The following is a 22912-nucleotide window of genomic DNA, read 5'->3' as shown; positions in this document are numbered from 1 at the left end:
GGCCAGGAGCGGTGATGTTTTCATGTGTATTTCGATGACGGTCCTTAATAATCCATTACAAAATTAAGCTATGCTTTTGATACACGTTTCCTTTGTCTTGATATTACCATTGAAATTGAAAATTGAATTATATTTTTACGCTGTACTGTACTTGAAAACGGATCGTTTTTTTATTGATGCAAAAAACACAACATTACAGCATTACTTTAAATGACTTTATGATTTAATTCGCAAAATGTAGGTTGCCTTGAAAGTAAGACTTGTTTGTTTTGTAATCCAAAATGTGTAAATCGTTATTTTTGTAGTCTGCTATTTCATGCAAGTTATGTCAACATCATTTGGTCCAATTTTAAAAGGTATAAATAGTCTACAAGGGCAACTGACATCTATTTTGTTACAAGCGTCTGTATGCTTCGGTATCCGTTTATTATTGGGTAGGCCGTACGCTTGTTTGCCAAACTCGTGGTATCAAAAGTTTGTGCAAGAACAGCAATTAATGGATTATTCGACGGATAATTACCGAAGCCAATAATTAATATTTAATATAAAGCTTCAATAATTTACAAGTTTCAGTCAGTTATAATTTATAATAGTCGTAAAAAAATATTTCGAATCTTATCATTGGTTTAGTTAGGGTAACGACACTACTTAATCAAAGGAAAGATTGTTACTAAATTGTTACTTAAATAGCTTTTCTTCTATTCCTCAAAAAATTTAGCAAGGAAAAAATATATATACGATTACCTATGTTACGTCGTAGCTTTTCATTTTACTCTAATTATTTATAAACACAGATGACCAATACGAGTACGAGTACTCCGATTTCGACCGAACGAATCCTAACTTGACATTAATCTTAAGAAAACCATTTATAATTAATGTCAATTTGAGTGTTTTAAAAGGGGCCAAAAACAGCGTCAGATCATCGACCTGCAAGTCTGCGATAGTTGACTTGCAGGCGAGCGGGGTGGAATCATGAAATTCATATCCGAATTCATCATTCGCTGTTCAGTCGAGTCAGTTAAGACCCTTCTGATGGCAACTATTCGACGCTCCGCCGAGCGTTCAGTATAATCTACGGGAAACAAACGATACCGCGTTGTACGAATCGCGGCGGACGGCAAAGTGACATCTAGCGTGGAATTGAGAAAACAGCTCCCAGCCGGTCGTCGCCCTTGGCCTTGTTATCACATGTGGCGCAGCGCAGATATACATATACATAATAGCGGTCTCATATCATAAACGGCAACGGCACACTTTCTGATTTTATATAACTTGGTCTATTTTGACTAGGTAGACATATATAGGTATATATATTAATTAAGACGACGTAAGGTAAAGCTTATTACGAGTAGTTTTTATTTTTGCTAATTAAAGGTCAAGTCTTAATACACCGTATTCTCTTAAATTAAGGTAGGACATAATATGCTAGTTGGCACATTATTGTAGATATACATAGTATATTATTTCGTAAGTAACCTTCATCTTAACCTTTTATAGGTCTTAAAAAAGACCACCAAGTAACTTCTTTTTTTTGTCCAGATAACGTGTTCCTAATATTGCAATATTTTTTCCTATAACGGTGAACTGTTTAACTTTCACTTGTAATTCTGAATCTAAAACCCTAATTTACCATGATATTGAAGAAATACAAATAGTATTAGACTTCATGCGAAGATTTGGGTTATCCTCCAAGATAATGCAGCAATGAATAGATAGTGAACAGACAGAAGAATCGGAAAAATTAGGGTCAGTCCGCGACGTCACGTTTCTCTCTCGGTTATTAACGAGTCACTGTACTTGTATCTGAACTTAATGACTTGTTATATCTAACTTTAGTTAGAGGTATCACTTTTGTTCAGAACCGCGCAGCGCGCTAAGCGGGACTTTTGGAAACTCAAAAATCCTATACAATATGACAACGAAAACGCGTATACGTCACGTCACACTAGCGAATGAAATATACACTAGGGGTACACAGACACTGCTGGTTTACACTGTAGGCCCGTTAGACTCGGTTAGACTTAGACCTAATGTCAGATTAAATTAAATATTTGTATTATTGTTTTTTAGTCAGTACTACTAAAAGTTAAATTTAAAAAAATATTAATTTTCGAAGCTTACGTTACATATTCGTGACAATAATAAAAATCATATAATGATTTATTTTATAAATTTTGTAACCAAAATTAAATTTAAGGGGTTTAATTAGTAATCAATTTAAAAAGTTAGGTGTATTGCATAGTGACCAATTGTTATCGATACAATTTATCAATTATCAATATAGAAATAGAAGCATTGTATTATGTAAGGCGAAAGTAGGAATGGTCGAGTCGCAGACGCACTTAACGAGATCACGCAAACCTGTAACAGGCACAATATAGCGAGCTAATGGACCGGAACTACGGGGTACATCTCTAGGAATATGCGGAAACAACAATAATCAACAACTATTTAAAGGTTATACAAGACAAAGAAAATAACAAATGGCAGACAACACCTTAAGTTTTCTACTAAACAGTTTGAAGTTCATTGAACCCAACAGTTCGTATAAATACCATTTGGCTCTCATGCCTAGACCATCTCTTTTTATATATGTTTGTTGTTGTAGTATTAAGAAACTTAAAACTGAATGTTTAATTTTCAAAATATTTGTTCCATCACTATTTTAATACAAAAACCATTTTACTAATTGCAGTTTCTGTTTAACTCTCAGAAGTTAGAAGTTCCAAGTCATCAAATGTCAGCAGATAACAATTGCACACGGTCATTCGGGTCAAAAACATTGTCAGGTTAAGTGCCTAATACCTATACTGTAAGTGGTTGTGACTTAAATAAACACGGTGCTTACACTACACATCAAGAAAGCTAGATGACAAAACAAATTATGCTGAATTTTTGTGCGATCACGTCCTAACTTAATATGTATAGGTATACAAACTGCGAAATACTGCGAAAGAAACATTCATCTTTAGTAATGTTAGGTTAAATTAATTAATTTGAAACAACAAGGCAGAGATTCCTTTTACCTAATGCAGTAAATTTGCACTAAGCTGTATTAGATATTAAGTTAAAACAGCATCCATCAAGTCAAGAACCGGTAAATAGGATTCTAACACGGCTTTCAGCAATCTATTGAATCTATGCATTTAATTCCAATGTAAAATTTTGCATGAAAATATACCTGAATGTATTAAATGTTGATTGATACCCGTTAGTACGATCGATGGTTTGTTTTATGTGGCTTATTCACTAAAATATTAAAATTATCTTGGTATTTTCCAGACACCTTATTAGAAAACCTTTTCTTGGATAGGGTAAACCCACCAGTGAATGAACACCCCCCAGTGAATGAAAAATTTACGTTTTTTGTCTAAAATAAGAAATATAGCAATTTCTACCACTTGTCGTATTTTTTTTCTTATAAACAACTTTATTTCCTATGCAATGGCAACCCGTGATAAATTTATTTTCAATCAGTTTGAATGTGACTGGCGTTTGAAGGTTACGTGTTTCTGGTTTTAAAGTTTTGTATGGAAAAATTAGATCCCAGATAAGAACAGTGTACGTTTGGAGCACCATATGAAGTGCTTATTTAATGTTTACCTGTACAAAGTTTAGTTATTTGGATAGATTAAGAGTTAAACCTTCTATAAATGCACACTTTGTCGGCGTATTATGCGATTAAGTCTTTCTTTTTTAGAGGTCCATTACTGGCTTATCAAATGTTCTGAAACCAGTAAATGAACGGTGTGTTCATTCACAGGTGTCGTCTAGATTTCTTTTTTTTTTCTAAATTTATATGTAAACGAAATGGTATTGAGTTTGTTTTTTGTGATTCTGCATAGAAAACGATTCTGATTCATTCAGCCAGTATTGGAACAAACCAAATTTCAAGATTTTTCATAGTCCATTTACTAGATTTTTCATGCCTATGTATGAACAGTACAAAATTTGGCTTGTTCATTAATTGGGTTTCTACTAATTCTATGTATGAACAATGTACCCACGAACAATGGAATGAAAGTCTATTATTTTAAGCATTATTTGCTGAGCCTGACCTTTTTTCATCAAAATATGCACGTTGTTTCTTGTTTTAAATATTGATTCTCTTTTTCTTATTAATATGTAACAGATTTCTGTGTTATTGGTAAATAGCTATGATTTTTTTACATTTTTATATATTTAATATCAAATAGAGGGGATAAAAAGATATGAACGCTTTCGCTATACCTACTAGAATAGAGCTGGAAACGGGTTTTGTGTTAAAAATGTCTTTTTAATGCTGATTAAAAAGATCGAAATTATGTTTTGCGGTGTTCATTCACTAGTTCATTCATTAGGTTTTTGGTAATAAAAAGTTGAAAGTAATAAAAAATCGCAGAAATTACTTTCTTAATTATTAAATGAGAATTGATTAAATTGCAATTAATTATTCAAATTATTAATGAATGCTGAGAAATGATTTTTCAAACTTGGATAATTGCTTAAGTGTTCATTCACTGGAGGTCTTACCCTAGTTTTGTTTAAACAATCAACCAATCGTTGTCAATAAATTTATCAACAACGCAACTGCGACTGTGAAATATGGATTATAATTGTTCGTCGACGTGAACCGTGTAAATTCACGTAATGACTAAACCTTTCAGACTAATATCCATAGCCGTCACAACAGAGACAAATACAATGTGTGGAACAGCCGTGGTAATTGCTCGCTTGTTTTGGTTCCGCGGTCTTTTTCAACAGTACCAACAATGGGATATTTTACTCGCTAAATATGCATGGAATGTTAGGCCTTGAAAATTTTGCATATCTAGTGCAGTAATTCATTTATTGTGCAAAACATTAAATGCTTTTTTTTTTCTAATTGTATACTGTTCAATTGCTTCGCTTCTTTACATGTTTTCTAAGAATCAGTGTGTGTGTCAGGTCAGGACTCGGCACTACCGTTAAGTTGGCATACCAAACTTAGCCGGCGTCAATTTGATAAACTGTATTCGTACGCACGTAACTGCGCATTGTTCGTAATATATAAATCAAAATGTAACACTGAATACTATTATTGTTATTAAACATTGACATTCGTGATTGCACTTAATTACCTAGTTAAAAATCTGAGGTTCGCACAATACAACTTATCCATCGGCAAATCCCTCTAAGTTTTGACAACACTACACTTAATTACCTAGTTAAAAATCTGAGGTTCGCACAACACATCCCATCCACCGGCAAATCCCTCTTAGTTTTGGCAACACTAACCTCAACATTTATATAACGTATTGTAAGCTTTTTAAGTAAGTACTTAATTAATAGCTTTTTAACCCACCTCTTTGTACATAGATTTTACAATGTTGATTTATGTTGTAGTTTCATGTCTCTGAGTTCGAGACAAAAACAAATCCTCGTACATCATGGTCTTAGTTAGCACATAAGATTCTTAGACAAATTTTATTACTCTCCATGATGAGGGTATTGTTGCGATGCACGATGGTACCGTTCCGAATTTACTAGAGCACGACACAGCAGGCAGTGTATTTCTGATGTTTATATTTTGTTTGCGTAGTAGTAGAAGAGACCAAACGCCCACGCGAACCAGTTCCAACTGACATCTGAAGATCTATGACCCTAATTTCCTTAGATACTAGAGTATCAAAACATACAGTTCAACATACATTAGCTTTATCACAGATGCAAAAAAAAACGAACACAAGGGCCTTGTATAGAAAACACCAAACGAGATTTAAATTATGGAAATTATCACATCACTTTTTGTTGTCGTTGCATCTGTTATCCCTTATACATTTTACTTTTCAATTGGCGTTTGTTGATATGCTAGTCATCTTGGCCCAAGGTCACACTCACAGGTGTACACACTTCTTAGCAGAGAAAGGAACTATAGTGAAGATTCACAGTGGAATTGGTCAAGATCGTCACGCGAACTTGAATGCCGCCTTGACCCGATGATTGTGTCAGCTAACGCTTAGTTTATTTTCCATCCCTCGCAAACTACAACGACATAAGACCTATCGATGGAAAGGCAAATAGACGAACTAGCTAAAAAAGGAGTTAGCAGTTAGGTATGATCCTGGCCCACCTGAGCGGTGTAGGTAGACTCGTCTGAGCTGCAAGCATTGGTGGAATAACGCTCAGAAGTGATTGTTGCGTCTCACTTTCATGGTAATTAAATTCACTGTAATTATAATAGTTTTATCAGGTGAAAATTTTAAATACTACGTGGAGAAAGGTGTTGTTTATATTGTTTGTTATTTATATAACGTAACAAAAGGTGTACAATATCACCGACTAAATCTATCAATTTTACATTTTTGCGACTAAAATCGATACCGGGCTCTTAACGACGTAACAGGTACAGTACCTATCTAAATATGCATTTTTCGTCTATATTGAGCAAGTCATGATAGAATCAAAACAATAATATACACGGTGGCTAAAAAATAAGTGCATTCCCGTTGCCAGGGAGGATTATACTGAGCAACTTTTACTATGGAACCAAACCCGTAATCGCGAAAAAAAATTTGGCTGTATCTAAACATCAGTCGGCTATCAAACTAATGTTCAAATATTTCGAGATTAGTACTTCCGCATACTAAGGTCATGGGTTGAGTTGAGATTTGGATCTTTGCAGAATTCTGTTACTTTCTGTAGATTACTCACTTTCTCTCGGTGAAATTAGAGATAAAAAATAAACAAACCATTTTGTTTTTTTTTATTCAAGATAATGAAAATAAACCAATTAAGAATGAAGGAGACTCGCAATTAAGTATTAATGTATACCTATAATTTATAGGTACGTACAGTCGACTACAAAGAGATATATCCAGTTTTTCACTTTATTACAATGTAGTAAGGTGAAAAATTGCACGGATACCGTAAAATCAGGTAACTACAGTCCTTAAGTACAACTATGGTCTTCTTTCTATATTATATACTCAACATAATTTGAAAAATACTTATACATATTTTACTGGAACTTGAATTTGGGCCATAGTTGTAAGTTGTGGACTAAAACTAATGAATAGTTGGCGTTAATGACAGGATTTTTTTTATTGAATTTCAAGGATAATAGAACTACATACTAGCGAGTTTGCGGCCCGCTGTTTGTAGAAATCCCTGAACCTTCGATCGACAGTCATAATGGCAGTATGAAAAGTCCATAATAGTTAGTTAGGAGTGTTAGGACAACGCTATTTGCAGAATGTCGTGGCTCGTGGCCATTATGTGATGGATTATTTGACAAATACGGTAAAACGAGGTGGCTTTAGGAAAGTTTGGGGTTACTTTGATAGTTTCAAAATGGCCACAAAATAACCATTATTCATTATTTACTGAAACTGTTCATGGAACTAGTTAGATTACTTAATATTGATATTCACCTACTGTAAAAAATCCCGCATAAAAATATATTATAACTTAAAAGCTGAAATTTCAAAGTCGCCCCGGCATTTCAAAGCCACCTCGTTTTACGGTACATATAAAAAGATGACAGCAACATCTAAGGATATACCTCTGCTCTGCCTCTGCTTCACCCTCGATACCTCTTCCGCCGAGTCAATTTGGTAGTCAACTACATGCCTTTTTCTTTGGCATTGTTATGAGCGCCCACTGGGCTAAAGAGTCAGTAGTTACAAGGAAGTTTGATTGTAATACACGCAACTGATGCACGCCACAATGTTTACTTTTTCTTACATTAATAACGGTCAACGATCGCATTATGATTACATATAGACTGCATGTTTTGTTTGGCCAATTTTGTACGTTTTATTGTAAATAAATAATATATAAAAGTCCTCCGAATTTTTTATAAAAAGTTGTCCCAACAATTACTTTTAGATGTATCGTGCAGTGAAATGATTATAAAAAAATACAACCTTAAAACCAAACATTCTTTTTTATTTAAATGGTTTGTTTACATTTAGTTCTGTTCGAGAATAATAAGCAGTGTAGTTCACCGTTACTCTACCATTTGAAAGTAAAAGGACGAAAGAGCATGTTGTTTTTAATAACATAAGGCATTTTGACGATATATTACACGAGCTCGTTCCTTGGAGGAAATTATAACTGTACGCCGCGCAGCGATTCCATTTCCGAACGAAAACTCGTTTGAGCACACCCTTTCTAGAGTGCGGCCAATTCAGGATAAAATGAGAAGCACTGTGTCATTAATGTCATCATGTGTATACATTTTAAGAACGTATAGACCATACATATTCACATAATATATGCCCGTTTCCCGAAATAGTAGGAAATAGTCCATCGCGGATTTTTGATGCATGCCGCATGGCCCATCTTTTATTACTTCCTTTATTTTGAATGAATGAATACCCCTTTGTTACCTATTTGGTTACAGAACGTTTACTTAATTACTAATACAGAACTCTACCTTAAGGGATCATAAGTATATTAGGTATCCAGCGCGATATGCTCTTGGCCAGTTTTTATTTTAGATAGCGTGTTACGGATCTGCCCTCGCCTTGTGTTTTCAAATTTATTGCAGAATAGGTCCTAAGCGAAGTAGAAATGTTTGTGGGTTAACAGTATTGAGAAACAGTTGAAGAATGCTTCCGACCCGACGGCTCCACAAACACGTAGTCTACCTAACCAAAGGTGGCGTAATTTTTTGCAGTCCATGTTTATATACGGTAAGATCGTAGACAAACTAACTTTTATTTGTTTACGCGACAAGTTATTGCTGCAATGCAAAATGTCTAAGCATCAAACGAACCTAGGTATATACATAGATTATGGAAATGATCTCGTCACTTTTCGTTGCATCTGTCATCCTGATACATGTTACTTCTCAAGTGGCGTTTGTTGATATGCTAGGCAATCTAGTCATCTTGACTACGGCCCAAGGTCACGATGACATTTATTGATCATTTTTAACCTTGTACACACTTTTTAGCAGAGAAAGGAACTAGTGAAGATTCACAGTGGAATTGCTCAAGATCGTCTCTCGAATGCCGCCTTGACCCAATGATTGTGTCAGCTGACGCTAACTAATACCCAATAGCAGTGGGAAAATTATAGAATACAATGAGTGAAGAGATCTTAGAATCTTTGGATACTCATAAATAAAGCTACTTCCATTAAAGTGCGTCTCAATAAATAAATGAATTTATTAGAATATACAAGCTTTTAAACAAAAGTGATTAAAAGTTCTGATGTTTAGCAAACTCCGTTGATGACCGTAACTGTTATAAAAGACCTATTAATAGATTACACAATTACATTCCATACATTTGTATAACGAGCAACCCTTTTTAAGGCTCGCTACCGCTAGGAGGTGTCACATGTGCTGATGTATCGCAATGAAAGCAAATGTGTGCCATTCTGCTCAGCTACCGGCAGCGCCTTATGTTCAGCATACTCAATGAGGACATTACGATCGTATGTGTTGGTTGTGTGACCAATAGACCACTCCGAACCCAAGCTGTGTGATCTATCAGTCTCGAATGCTAATCTCTTTGATTATTAGTTTGCTCACGGAAAATGACATATGAAACATTCCAGCTTCCTGCTGTTAGTTGTCATTTCAAGCCAAACATGAAATTAGATGGTTAACTGATCCCTTTATATATGCCTACTGGTCCACATCCACAATAATAACATCTTAAATCGACGCAATATTCCTACACTATTGAAGTTTATCAATTTACGCATTGAAGGTTATATTTGACCTACCACGAGAATCGTTGACCAATCTATGTCGATTTACCGTATTCTCATCAGCGGGGCGAGACGGCAGTGACGGCACCTGAATAATCAATTAAACTAAATTTTATTCATGCATCGAGATTGCTGCAAAATATGTTAATTGTAACCTCCTTAAGGTTCTTATATAATAGGTACAAAGACTACACCAAACAATCAAACATTTTGTAACTACACTATTGAAGTATTGACTATTGTTCTTTTTTTTAGTTCATTTTTGAAAATGAAAATAGCGATTGAAGAACGAATGGGTAACCATTCATTCTTCAATCGCTTGCGTTTGCTTATGAGTGTAATGATGGATTTGAAGCCGACTCGCTTGACCCGGCCCAATGGATCCAGTCGCGTAATATCTGTGCCAAGTTTACCTAATTGCTCCTTCATTAACCACTATTAAATTCATGGTCAACACGGAATACCCCACCGCTGCCCCAAGTAGGACGGTGGCTTCGTTACGGAGTGCCTACGTGCAATGTGATACACCTCGTCTCTTACAAACATTTGCTACACCTCTTGTTCCCCTACTGTCAACGTTATAGAGTTTATTATTCGTTGCAAGTGCCGCAGCCGTCTAAGGTTGACGTAAGTGATCGATTTGCTCTTTGCTCTTGTCAACCCACGTAGGGAAAGCTGAGGATTGCTCGGTTGTTTTGTGGACTCAGCGTTTAGCTAGCCACCGCGAGCTGTGCCGTGGCGTAACCGCAAATTGTGATCGTCACTCTCAATTTCTTTCACTGCATTTTAGGTGCCGTTGCACCACCAATTTGAACCCTCATTGGTGATCGGTATGTAACAAACAGTGACGTTATGTCTTACGAAAGTGTAATTAATATTAAATGATGTAATACGTAGCAGGACGATTTTCTCTCGGGTCTAAAACGTGTCGTAATGTATTATGGTTTGTTTGCACTTAAGTATCTGGTCCCCCTATGTTGTAGTGAAAGTATAGTGTCAGCAAGCAAGAAGCGCTAACATTAAGTCTTTCTTTCGGGTTGTTAACATTTCTATGCATTTCTGCGGCTTTAATTCTGCTACTGAATCTGTTACGTGATTACTTGACTATAATTATCCAAGAAAAAGAGGTTTTCTACAAGATTTCATCCCAATTTATTACTCTATGTTACAGTAACAGACAAAAAAACATGAAGGAAAGACGTATCCTAGACGTACCTAGTCGTAGATTATTCGAAGGTAGAAGATGTCTATCATCCCAGTCAACGATGACGGAATCGGCCACGAAGATTCCAATAGGCCTAGCACATGATTGGCGCGACTACCCGTATTTTTCTAACTATGTTAATAAAAGAGCGACGGGTAGTCTATTTTACCGCGAGATACTGTCGCGCCGATCATGTTCTAGCCCGGCTGCACAATCAAAGTCAATGCATATAGGGTCACAAGACTCACAAGCAACCACAAACCATAGCTTAAGTGCATGCAATTTTAATAAATTATTCGCTTAAGCGACTTCGGGGACGACGTAGCGTGACGAAATGGCATTCAAAGCTGTCTCGGATCCGTCATTACGGTAATGGTGCCTGTTGTTATGCAGATTTTGCAACGCTCAAAGACAAACACGGGAAGTGCCAATTTGATTAGATATGAGCATTGAGTACTCATCTCATGCTCAATTTGGCTATTACAGACACGAACGGAAATCGAGCACTTTAATTATAAGTGCTTAGAATATAAAATGATAATTAGTTATTAGGTATTGCGTGCGCATACAGATTCATCTCGTAAAAAATATTGTAATTTACCCTTGAAGCTTGAAGGTTACATTTAGTGCATACCTACATCTTAATGTAAAGCAAGGATGATTAAATGTTATCTCGCGAAATAATTTAATCGACAATTACACAGTTATTATTGCGTGCGAATATTAGAATGGAAAATGTTTTTTAGAATGAAAATGGTTGTTCTGATTGGGTAACTTGGCCTTTGTTAGTATCTAATGTATATATTTATGATCAACAGAAAAGAACCTAAATTAATGTTATGTGTGGATTAATATGCTTCGCCTTAATTAAATCAGTTAGTTTAAAAACATAATAAAAAAGGTGGCATCACCGATTTAATTTGTCTTCAGCACGATCAAGCACATTGGTTCTTGTCTGGCAGACATTAAGAGCTGCCATATCATATCTTGCACTAATACTTATGTATTTATACTTATAATGAACCTCCAGGTCTATGTTTCTTAAGTATGACGTTATTAAGTACACTGCATTGCACTACAAATCCATTTGTATATGTGACTGTTTGTGTTCTAAAAAATAAAAACACCTGTACAGTACATAAACAGTCGTCAAAACAAACGCAGAACGCACAGACCTTTTTTAATGTTAGGAGTACCGATCTATTCAGGAATCAGGATGTAAGTCAAGAGTCAAGGAATCCGGAATAACCGGTAAGTCGGGATGCTCATGGCTCGAGGATGCTTAGTGTAGTATAGACTAATGGTATCCTTATCCCTTCAAATCAATTAACAAGACGTTACATTGTAACTATTTATATTTTATAGGATACATTCGGATTATTATGTGGCAAAAATTACCACCCTATACCATCACCTTTTTGTATTTTTTCTTATATTATCATGTATTTTTTTAAATCTTGACCGTTAAAGTCATTTAATGTTTTAGCACTGGCTTTGGTTGACTGGTAGGTACATACGTATTCATACATACAGTTTAACTTATTGTGGATTAGGTTCAGATTGATTTTGACTCGTTAACATTAATGGATTAACATTGACTTTGTCAAGCTGAAGTTCAGCATGACCATCTTCTTAAATTTTTTAATGATTCTACGATATAAAACAATAGTGTCCGTAATCGGCGGAAATCCTTAATTTTCCGATTGGACATTTTATAATTATCTACTTCGTTGTGTCGCGATTGGTCAGTCTAAGAGGACATGTTCGACCACCCGGAGAAAGGCATGAGTCTACATATGCGAATGAGTAGCTATGTATGAACGAAAGCTTGCCTGCACTGGCTCGTGTGTACTGACAGTCACGTAGGCGAGGTTCCGGGCCATTGGAAATTGCTATTATATTTTAATACAGGGTTAATTTGTATATGTATACAAGGTGTTTTGAACATTTGGCCATATTCCGCAAGTGGACTGGACAAATTTTACGAAAGGACCAAGTTTCCAAACTGCAAACAATACATGCTGGGCTGCCTCGTACATTTAGGCTAATCATAATCAGATGTTTTTTTGCGATGGCATAATACTAAAGGGGCCCACTGACTATCAGTTCGCCGGACGATATCGGCCCGTCAGTTAGAACAAAAATTTGACAGTTCCGAACAAGTGACAGGCCAATATCGTCCGGCGGACTGATAGTCAGTGGGCCCCTTTACCTAAGTATACTGACTTAGAAATTGTTCAGTACATTTACATCATAACAGTAAAAATATTTAATAAAGGAAATTGTCGGAGAGGCCCTAGTCCCCGCCCTAGGCCTTCACGAGTAAAGAATTTAGATATTGTACTAATAGATAAATAAGCTACTCTGTAAATGCGATACGAATAAATAAATAATAGTAAAAAGATTAAATGTTAAAAAACATTGGTTTCAGGGAACGCAAAAGTACAAACTCCAAATATAAAAATTACAAACTTGCTGTATAAAAAAAAGTCATTAGCTTTAAAGCTGGCCCCTAAGGGATAACTCTATGTCTATTGTAAGTGAAACCGCACGTGCTGCTTACCTGCATCACTTTGCCTGCATACAAAAAATGGTTGAGCCGTTTTAACCGGTTATTGAATTACCACTCTATGGAGATTGCAATAAGGTTTAAAATGAATTAATAAAAAAAAATGCGATTTCTTGTGTAGGGACCACACACTGAGTGCCGGCGAGTCGAACGCTATAGAACCAGTATAAAATGTGTTATCGATATGCGTAACAAAGGCGCGTTATCGGAGTGCGCACTTAAACTGGTTTTTTGAGCGTTGGACTAGCTCGCGCTCAGGTGCCAATTAGAATTATCCGCCAATGTCTGAACCTTTTTTTTTTGCAGGTAGCACGTGCGGTTTTATTTAATAATAGACAAAGGATTAGTCGTTCGGGGCCAGCTACAAAACGGACGACTATACTCATAGTTTTAGAGACTACAAAATGTTTTCATTACTCTTGATTGTATATCCAATTTAAAAACATTAATTCTTATTTTGATTACTTTACTACTTCATCCTTTACGTTATGTTTTATTAGCTAATTGGAATAGCTAATAATTTCTAAATAGGGCAATCACTAGTATATGTAATAACAAATAGGATATAATAGGATAGAGAGGTACTGTCATAGTAAATTTTGTAACCAAAGTAAATTCACTGCCATCTATCGCCACACTTTAAAACTAAAAATGAAGATTTATAAAAATACGATAATATGTATTTATATATGGATAAATGATTTTTTTATTTGCATTAATTATTTTTATAAGATTTTGACCCATGCTATTTCACTGATATGCGTTAAAATTGTTAAATAACAAAGTAACCGTCAACGCCATCTATCCGAGAGTAGGCCAAAGGTAGTGGCGCCATCTGATCGAGAATCAAATTTTCTTGATTTTTGAGGCCCGTTTTTTCCTTAGACTGTATCCATCTATTATGGAGTTATATCTATCTTTGGTAATAATTACGCGTAATTAGGAAGTTATTATTATTTACAATCTTTACCTAATGCGATAAATATTAATGGTAAATCACGAAATATGTTTAACTTATTTAGCACATGCATGGAGAAACTGGATAAACTGGTTTTAACCGTTATGCTTTTGTGTGGCTGAAACTTCTTTAACTCTTTATGAATGAAGGATGCTTTTATTCGAAACATACATACACAACAACAACAACACCAAATACAACAACACCAAATACAACAACACCAAACAACATTAAAATAGGCTTTAATGTAGGTAAATTAAGCCGCATTCACATTTTTAATGTCTGTCTGATGCCTGATGAATCAGAGAAATGTGAACGCAACCATATTAAATGTATGAAACCTGAAACCGATGCCCGTCAAAACACAACACGACACAACACGACAGACAAATGTGAATACGGCTTTAGAAGTTACAGTGCCGCGAGTGGTTCCAGAAAAGGACAACACATAAAGTTTTCATACCTACATTTTAAGAGTGATCTGCCATGATTAAAGAAATGACTTGAAATAATGGCCTAATCAGATTTCGCAATCCTAAAGATTATCTTGGATAAAATTGGAAGAATTCATTGCGTGAGTAGTAAATAAGGAACGCACATAAGTTTCGGTTCATGTGAATGTATGTAGATACCTGCTTTTGTACAAATGTACATTGATGCAATTGCATTGTTACAAACCAAATTGCTTCATTTTAACCGTCATCATTATGTCTATTCTTATTATCTACCTGCGGCACATGAGTACAGTAGATGTCACAGGTTGATTTAAAGGAACTAGCATGTTTTTGCTCATCTGTTAATATTTATTTAGACATTAGGAGCCTGCTCTTGAAAATCTATCTGTATTTCTAAAGATAATTGTTAATAAGTACAATAGAATCGGCAAAGTAAGGTCTCAAGAAACAGCTGACAGATCATAATAATGAATCAAATGGTATCACCTACCTGGCGTCCATTGTTACATCCAATAATTAAAGACCGGAAATAAAACCGTGAGAGCAACCAAACTAAATTTATCGCATGCCACTATCCAATATTCACTTTCGTTTCACCAAATTTGTATGCGTTCACTTTTATAGGTCCCATAAAAAAACATCCAGATCGAATTTTGAAAAATGTCACAGACGAAAAAAAAAGTTTATTTTTGTTTTTAAAAAGTAGTTTTTGAATTCTGAATGCGTCGATAGAAAGTTCGAGTGTTCCGGAGAGCGCGTGCGCGGTCGCGCTTTGGTCCAATGCGAGTGCCGCCGGCCGGCACAGATACCAATAGAGAGTTGCACGTCGATTATTTATTCTGAGTTTGATTTTGGAATCACCTGACAGGTCACGTAGGCTTGTTAAGTTTAGTTTTGTACCCTTGAAGGAATTAGTAATGGAGCACGCATCGCAACATCTTTTCTAACAAAAAATTCTATCGTTTTTCAAAGGGGACGAGGTAGCACACATATACAGAAACTAACTACAAATGCATCTTTTCCTCTCGTTACTACGCACCCATACTAAAACAATACAACAACACTTAAGTTAAATTAGCAGACTAATGCAGTAAAAATTATATGCGGACACAATTTTCTCTTCTAAAGTATCTATTATGCCTAGGAGTGTGTACTCTCTCTTCCAAAAATCGTTTTTTCCAAATCGCAATTTTTGCCATTCGCAATTTTTAGCATTTTATTTTTTCTCAATAGCTTCCTTTCCCGAAAACATTTCTAACCAATCGCATATTTTCCCATTAATTTTATTTTCCAGTAGTTTATTTTCCTGTTACGTTTTCTAACCAGTCTCATATTTTCCCATTTTTTTATTTTCCAGTAGTTTATTTTCCTGTTGGGTTTTCTAAACATTGGATAGAAATGCTTTCGGGAAAGGAAGCTATTGAGAAAAAATAAAATGGTAAAAATTGCGAATGGCAAACATTGCGATCTGGAAAAAACGATTTTCGGTAGAGAGAGTACACACTCGTCTAGGAAGACTATTTAAGTTATGCTATAATTTTATCTTAAAAGAATATTTCATTTCTCATCGATATTTTACCGTAATGAATTACACTCTCAGCACTATTTTAGTCTAACGCACACTGCAATACGTAGTATAAAATGTTCAACCTTAAATGCTTCGAAATAAGCTCGGACTAAGGTAGACCCACCCGCCTACAGCACTTAAATTACGAAGGCTGATATTTGCTTGTAATTTCATACAACATTTTAAGGACAGTAAAGCTTATTAACATTAAATAAGGTGACGTTTGATATGTCAAACGATGCGAACGAAGGTAGGTATGCGTTTTTTTTTCAAACTTATTTTGTAATCGATTCTAGATGCCTTGTTTCCTTGAAAGCGTTTTAAGTTGTAATATGCTATAATCAAAGCAAAAATATATTTAACTGTCAAATGATATTCCATTCCATCCTTTTGTATATTTATGTATTTGATCGCTTTTTACACCCATAAACAGCACATACAGGCATTTTGACGGAGCTCGTTAGGCGCGAAATACGATCGCAAGACTGTCAATAATCGATGAATGAAGTAATTTTTAGGATTCCGTACCCAAAGGGTAAAAACGGGACCCTATTACTAACTCCACTGTCCGTCTGTCCGTCTGTCTGTCTGTCTGTCTGTCTGTCTGTCCGTTTGTCTGTCACCAGGCTGTATCTCATGAACCGTGATAGCTAGACAGTTGAAATTTTCAGAGATGATCTATTTCTGTTGCCGCTATAACAACAAATACTAAAAAGTACGGAACCCTCGGTGGGCTAGTGCGACTCGCACTTGTCCGGTTTTTTATAAAATGGTCTGAAAATTGTTCCGGTGTTTTTGGCAGAGGGTAAACGACATGATGGCGTCTTCATTACTAATTCCTTCAATTTTGTACCCAAACTAAAAGGTTCAAAGAGTAGGTAGTCAAACATTACATTTCGATTAACCGAAGTTACGTACGATGACAGGTTGGTGACAAACAAGGTTACGGTCCGCTGGATGGCCTCACAGTCAATGTAGCCTAGCTAACTTATGGTAGCTTGCAATGCCTAAGCGTCACATGCGCGTTGCTGACCCCTGACCCTGGGGTTTTTTATTAGGTCGTCCGAGATCTTGCATTTCTTTTCCCGATCAGGCGCCTCTTTTACTTTAACTTAGTGTCATGTACTTATGTCGTCATGTTGTGTCTCTTTTTTGTAAAGTTTGTGTAAACTGTATGTAATAAATTTTTCGCCATATTTTATGTTTCTTTCCTTTATGTATCTTTCATTTTGTCTGTTACCTTCCGTGATTATTTCTCACTTGATGGTCTCATCGGAAGATCAGCGCTGGAAGTCGCCAGCAGCATGCTGAGATGGGGCCATTTCGTGACACTTTATTTTCGCTATGTTCTTTTTTATGTATGTCTATTTGTCTTGTGTGTTTACGAATAAAAACTATTATATTCTATTCTCTTCGTTCATTTTATCGTCCCTGCCATTTCGTCTATTTTAGCACCGGTGGCGGTGGGACAGCACCTAGAGCCACCTATCTGTAGAATCCTCGAAATAGTTGGACACATAGTTGCTGTACTTGGGGAGACGAAGAAAAAGTAACTCTCTCTGTCTGTCTGTTACCTCTTATTCACGCTTAAACCGCAGAACGGAATTAGATGAAACGTGGTATGGATATAGTTTGACTCAGGGATAGACATAAGGTAGCTTTTATCGATCATCAATATCATCATCATTCCACGCAGACGAGGCAGCGGGCAGACGCTAGTTTAGTGTAAAGGCATAAGCACAGTTTAATAAATAGTTACTACGTAAGTATAAGTACATTTAATTTCCACGATTAATATTTCAAGTCTTCGCGTTGGTTAGACTTCTTGTCGGCAGATGGCAGCACGTGTGTTCATTTATTGACAACTTTCATATAAAAATTTAATATTTAATAATTTTACAAGTTCATGTTGATTGATAATTACATTCCTCCTCCTCCTCCTCGAACTGCAATTAGAATTTTAAATCCATGCAGCTTTAAACATGCTGGACTGCTTGGAATTTATACATGTGAGAAAACAAATACGGTACCTAATTAACTATGTAGGTGCAATGGTGCAATACATACTCGTATGTTACGCAAACCTTTGCTAAACAATGACAGGTAAATGTTTTAATTAAATAAAAAAACATTTAAATTACTCTGCTTTGTCCTACTGGCACAATCCGGTCCGCGATCTCATCGTTAATTTAAGAAAGAACATAATTATATTGACTATCGAACGGTAGATGGCGCCACGTATAGTGTCTAAGTGTGTTATAGTTGCCTTAGTCTTGGACGGATTAGATTTTAATAACATTTCTTATTTACTTGTATGAAATAGTTTTTGTACTTAAATTGCCTTTTGATTTATTTTAACCCGTCACGAATTTTTTTTTCCAGATCGATGAATTTCGTAAAAAACCGCCAGAAAATAAAACTGTTGTGTAAGACCTAACGAATCTCTTATCCATGTGTCCTCCTAATTTAAAATAAATGAAATTCTTGCGTTTTCTTAAGACATAATAATTAGTAATTATAATGTCTTAAGAAAATTAATTATTAATTACTATTTATATGTGCTAAATACAGAGGCAGCTACTGCCATCTATTGAGGATGTTGTAATTTATTTATTGATCGTGTTTATTTATTTATTGAAACTTTATTGCACAATAAAAAATAAGTACAAATGGCGGACTAATGCCTTCACGCATTCTCTACCAGTCAATCATTAGGCATAACAAAAATTCTGGCATGTGGGTGCAGTGATAAAAATATTTAGAAGACATATAAACTATTAGCATTTATTCTTACAAATGTCTTCTAACATTTTTATTGAAAATCAACAAACCACATTTAACATATTGTTATCGACTACAATTAGCTAGTTTATTATTGGTAGTTTAAAGGTATTTATCTGATGTAATGTAACTATTTGATTTGATTAAACATGATCGATGTATGTGCTGCCATCTGTCATCGAGTAGTTGAAGTTTGCCAACATGTTTTTTTTAAGGAAATGTTAGGTTGACTGCGTTGTTCTGCGTAGTAGCGATAGGTGGCGTTGGTGACAGAAAGTAAAAAAAATACATTTATTTGGTTTAGAGCAGTTTAGAGAAACAGTCTTACATGAAAAACATCGTCAAAATATTATTTTCTTGCATTATAAAAAGGTTATATACTTACTTTTTTTATATTAATGTATTAAAATAAGTTCAAAGTAAAATAAACAAAGTTAATTAAAAATCGTGAAAACAAAAAACAGTTTCGTGAGCTCAAAGATAGATAAAACTCCGTAATAGATGGATACATTCTAAGGAAAAAACGTGCCTCGAAAATCAAGAAAATTTGATTCTCGAACAGATGGCGCCACTACTTTTGGCCTACCTCGTATAGATGGCGTTGACGGTTTCGTTTGTTATCTAACAATTTTAACGCATATCAGTGAAAGAGCATGGGTCAAAATAATATTATCCATATATAAATAAAATTTTTGATATTTTTATTTTCAGTTTTAATCGTCTGTCGATAGATGGCGGTGAATTTACTGTGGCTATAAAATTTACTATGTCAGTACCGCTCTATCCTATTATATCCTCTTTGGTAAGCTCAATTAATTCAATTATACTCTGCCAGACCTAGATGTGGACATTTTACAAAAAAGCGCATTATATGTATAGTTAGTTACTAGCATTATATTTATATTATTTACCATTATACTTACGTATATTTGGGCCATATACATTTTGGCCATATCCCGAAATATGGGCGAATGAAACACACAGTCCAGCGTTTTAGTGTGAACTTCTAAATGATTCATCGATTCCCTTGTGTGAAGAAAAATTGACACATTTTGTATGGACCCCGAAAAATTAGACATCAGATCTGGTAATCGTATATACTGAATTCGTAATCCTTATTCTTTTTTTCTGTTCATCTCTCGGCAGGTCACAAGCTGATTACCCTTTTATGTTAAATTATCACATAAGATTGCGTGTGCGGAGTTCCTGCGTTCGCGTCGCGCTCCACCGAGAAATCAGAGAAAGATCTATGCTTCGTACCGATCCATTATGCAATCGATATGGAAATGCGTGTCTATGCTTATTGAACTTGCGTATTGGACTGCTGATTATGAAAATTAAATTATATTATGAATAATTTTAATTTTATCATGAAATCTTAAAGGTTGTGCCCGAATTCCGTACATGTGCAGATTTAAAAGAGAAACTATGAAATTTCATTCAATTAGGTAAGGCGGTAAAGCCTGACATGCTCCCGCGCCTGTTGCGGAATTTAATTAGACCTAATTTTTACATACTGTACTGAACTGTCATCATACGAATGAAAATGACAACGCCCTTTATATTAAGGTAAGTTACATTATGTACTTGTACAAGAAGAGAAGCCAAGATGAACTTACATCTACTAAATAAAAAAAGACGTAAAGGTATCGAGCTGTTAATAAGTAGGTACAGCAAGGTACAGTCAGCAAAACCACATAAAATATGGCGCAGGTTGCTAAGCTAAAAGTTTTGCTGACTATACATGAGAATTGCTCCACCAACAAGAGCCATTTGTTGTAAAAAGCTAGTTATCTAGTTTTTGAAAATTAATTTATAATATCTCACTTCATATATGTACGAATATCAGTGTAAATTAAATGAAAATATTTGAAAAACATCGGTTAGTAACTGATAATTAAAAATTGTACAGATGTAGTGCATAATTGTTTTCCATTTTTGTTGTTTTGTTTGTATTTTCTTGTAATTGTTCGTATTTGTCATCCTACGTCAGTCAACCTCTGTACTTTTTGTACCGAGACTGACTAAAATACAAGACACGTTCGTAAGTTTCCGTGAAAAAACGATGGGAAATAATTATGATGTAGTGCATACTCTAGGTTTCTGGTACACTGTGTAGCATTTGTTTCACCAATAAGATTCTCTTAGTCGAAACCTAACCTCGCCTAGGCGCCTAGCCAAATGACAATTTAACATTTAAAACCTTCGCGCTTTGAAAACATATTAAATCACATTTATAGTTTGTCAAAGGGCTGTCTTATTTTAAACATAGACAGAGATAATCATACTATCTTTGTCTTGCACTAGTACTAGCACCCAAAAGAAAAGGATGAGTATAGTTTTTTTTGTTCTTATTTACTGCCAATTTGGTTTGACCAACTATAATTTACAATTGGGTTTATCGCGAATACCCCGACCCGACCCGATTGTAAATGTGATTTAACAAATGACAATCGTTACAAAACGAATCGAGACTAATAATTTATGGAAATTATGACGTGACTTGTGGTCGTATCTGTTATCCCGACACAGTTTTATTTTTCGATTCGCGTTAGTCGAAATTCAAATGACATCTACGGCCTCTAACGACCTTGAGTTTTGCTTAAAAAACTACGTCGGTTCACGGTTCACCGATATCCATATAACTGACACACTTCCTAACCTGATCAATATTCAATCAATCGGTTTTAGTTGCATCATTTATTATTGATTTGATACAACGAAAAATATGCTCTACTCTCGAAGGTTTGACCAAAAATCATTAATAAGAAGAGCTGCGTTCGAATTACCTAGGTTAGACATCACATCACCTTAAAATAATAAATATATATAGGTACTAAGCGTACATACCAAGTCCAAGTTGACAGGCAGGGAATGACTTATGAAATTTTTTATGATTGTTGGTTAATATTGGCGAAGTACGTGCTAGGGGAAAGAAAAACGACGACAACGCACGGGGTGGGAAACCTGTAAACTTTAAGAGGATGACATATTCATACTATTTGAGCTGTAAACTGTCAGATTACTCATGTTTTCCATATCTACCCGTCAGGGCGGCGCCGCAGTCCTGCACAGAACGAATATGAAGTGTAACATTCATAATTCGAAGGTATTTATAATAAGCGTGTGCCCGGCGCTTTGTGTCGTCTGTAGTAAGAGTATGTGTGTGTCTTATCATAAGCCCCATTTAGACTGTTCAAGAACTTGCATGCGTATAATAATAGGTGACCTAGAATTCCATAGACTTCGGTCTCCTACTATCATCAGGAAGCTACGCCATGTACCATCATTGTAAAGAAAGCAGATTTTGTTTCCAGGTCGGATAACGCATCGGTAAGATACTTCCTGATTCTATGTGTCCGCATTTCTTGTTTACATATCTACAATATCATATTACCACCCACATAGCTCACGCAATGCGTACACGTATAATTTTCTATTACGTCTTGAATATTATCTCCGTAATTTTTGAGATTTTCATACAGTTGTTTGATTTCAGGTAAGAATGGCGTCTTGCGTGACTACATAACGATCAGCGTTGTGGTATATATGTAGTTTAATTATGAGTATTATGACTAATGTCATATTATTATAATTGTACTTGTTCTTTATTTGAATAAGAGTGAACACATTTTTAGGGTTCCGTACCCAAAGGGTAAAAACGGGACCCTATTACTTAAGACTCCGCTGT

General features: G+C 35.3%; 2 protein-coding genes across 6 annotated transcripts in view; one reads left to right on the top strand and one right to left on the bottom strand.

Moving 5' to 3' along the window:
• LOC134750242 (flotillin-2) overlaps positions 1 to 22912 on the top strand; it is a 470025-nt gene that overhangs the window by 160976 nt on the left and 286137 nt on the right. The gene's annotated exons all lie outside the window — the stretch shown is intronic.
• The window catches only part of LOC134750173 (uncharacterized), a 34315-nt gene that overhangs the window by 938 nt on the left and 10465 nt on the right, over positions 1 to 22912 (bottom strand). Inside the window, exon 1 of one of the 2 annotated variants that reach the window (XM_063685296.1) lies at positions 15364 to 15662. The exons of the other annotated variant lie outside the window; for it this stretch is intronic. The gene's annotated coding sequence lies outside the window, so the exon portion shown is untranslated. Of the gene's footprint in view, positions 1 to 15363; positions 15663 to 22912 lie in introns of those variants that run through there. 2 annotated transcript variants of the gene reach the window in all.

The sequence above is a fragment of the Cydia strobilella genome, chromosome 19, assembly GCF_947568885.1.
Source record: "Cydia strobilella chromosome 19, ilCydStro3.1, whole genome shotgun sequence".
Classification (NCBI taxonomy): Eukaryota; Metazoa; Arthropoda; class Insecta; order Lepidoptera; family Tortricidae; genus Cydia; species Cydia strobilella.
This window is presented reverse-complemented; position numbering and strand designations above follow the sequence as displayed.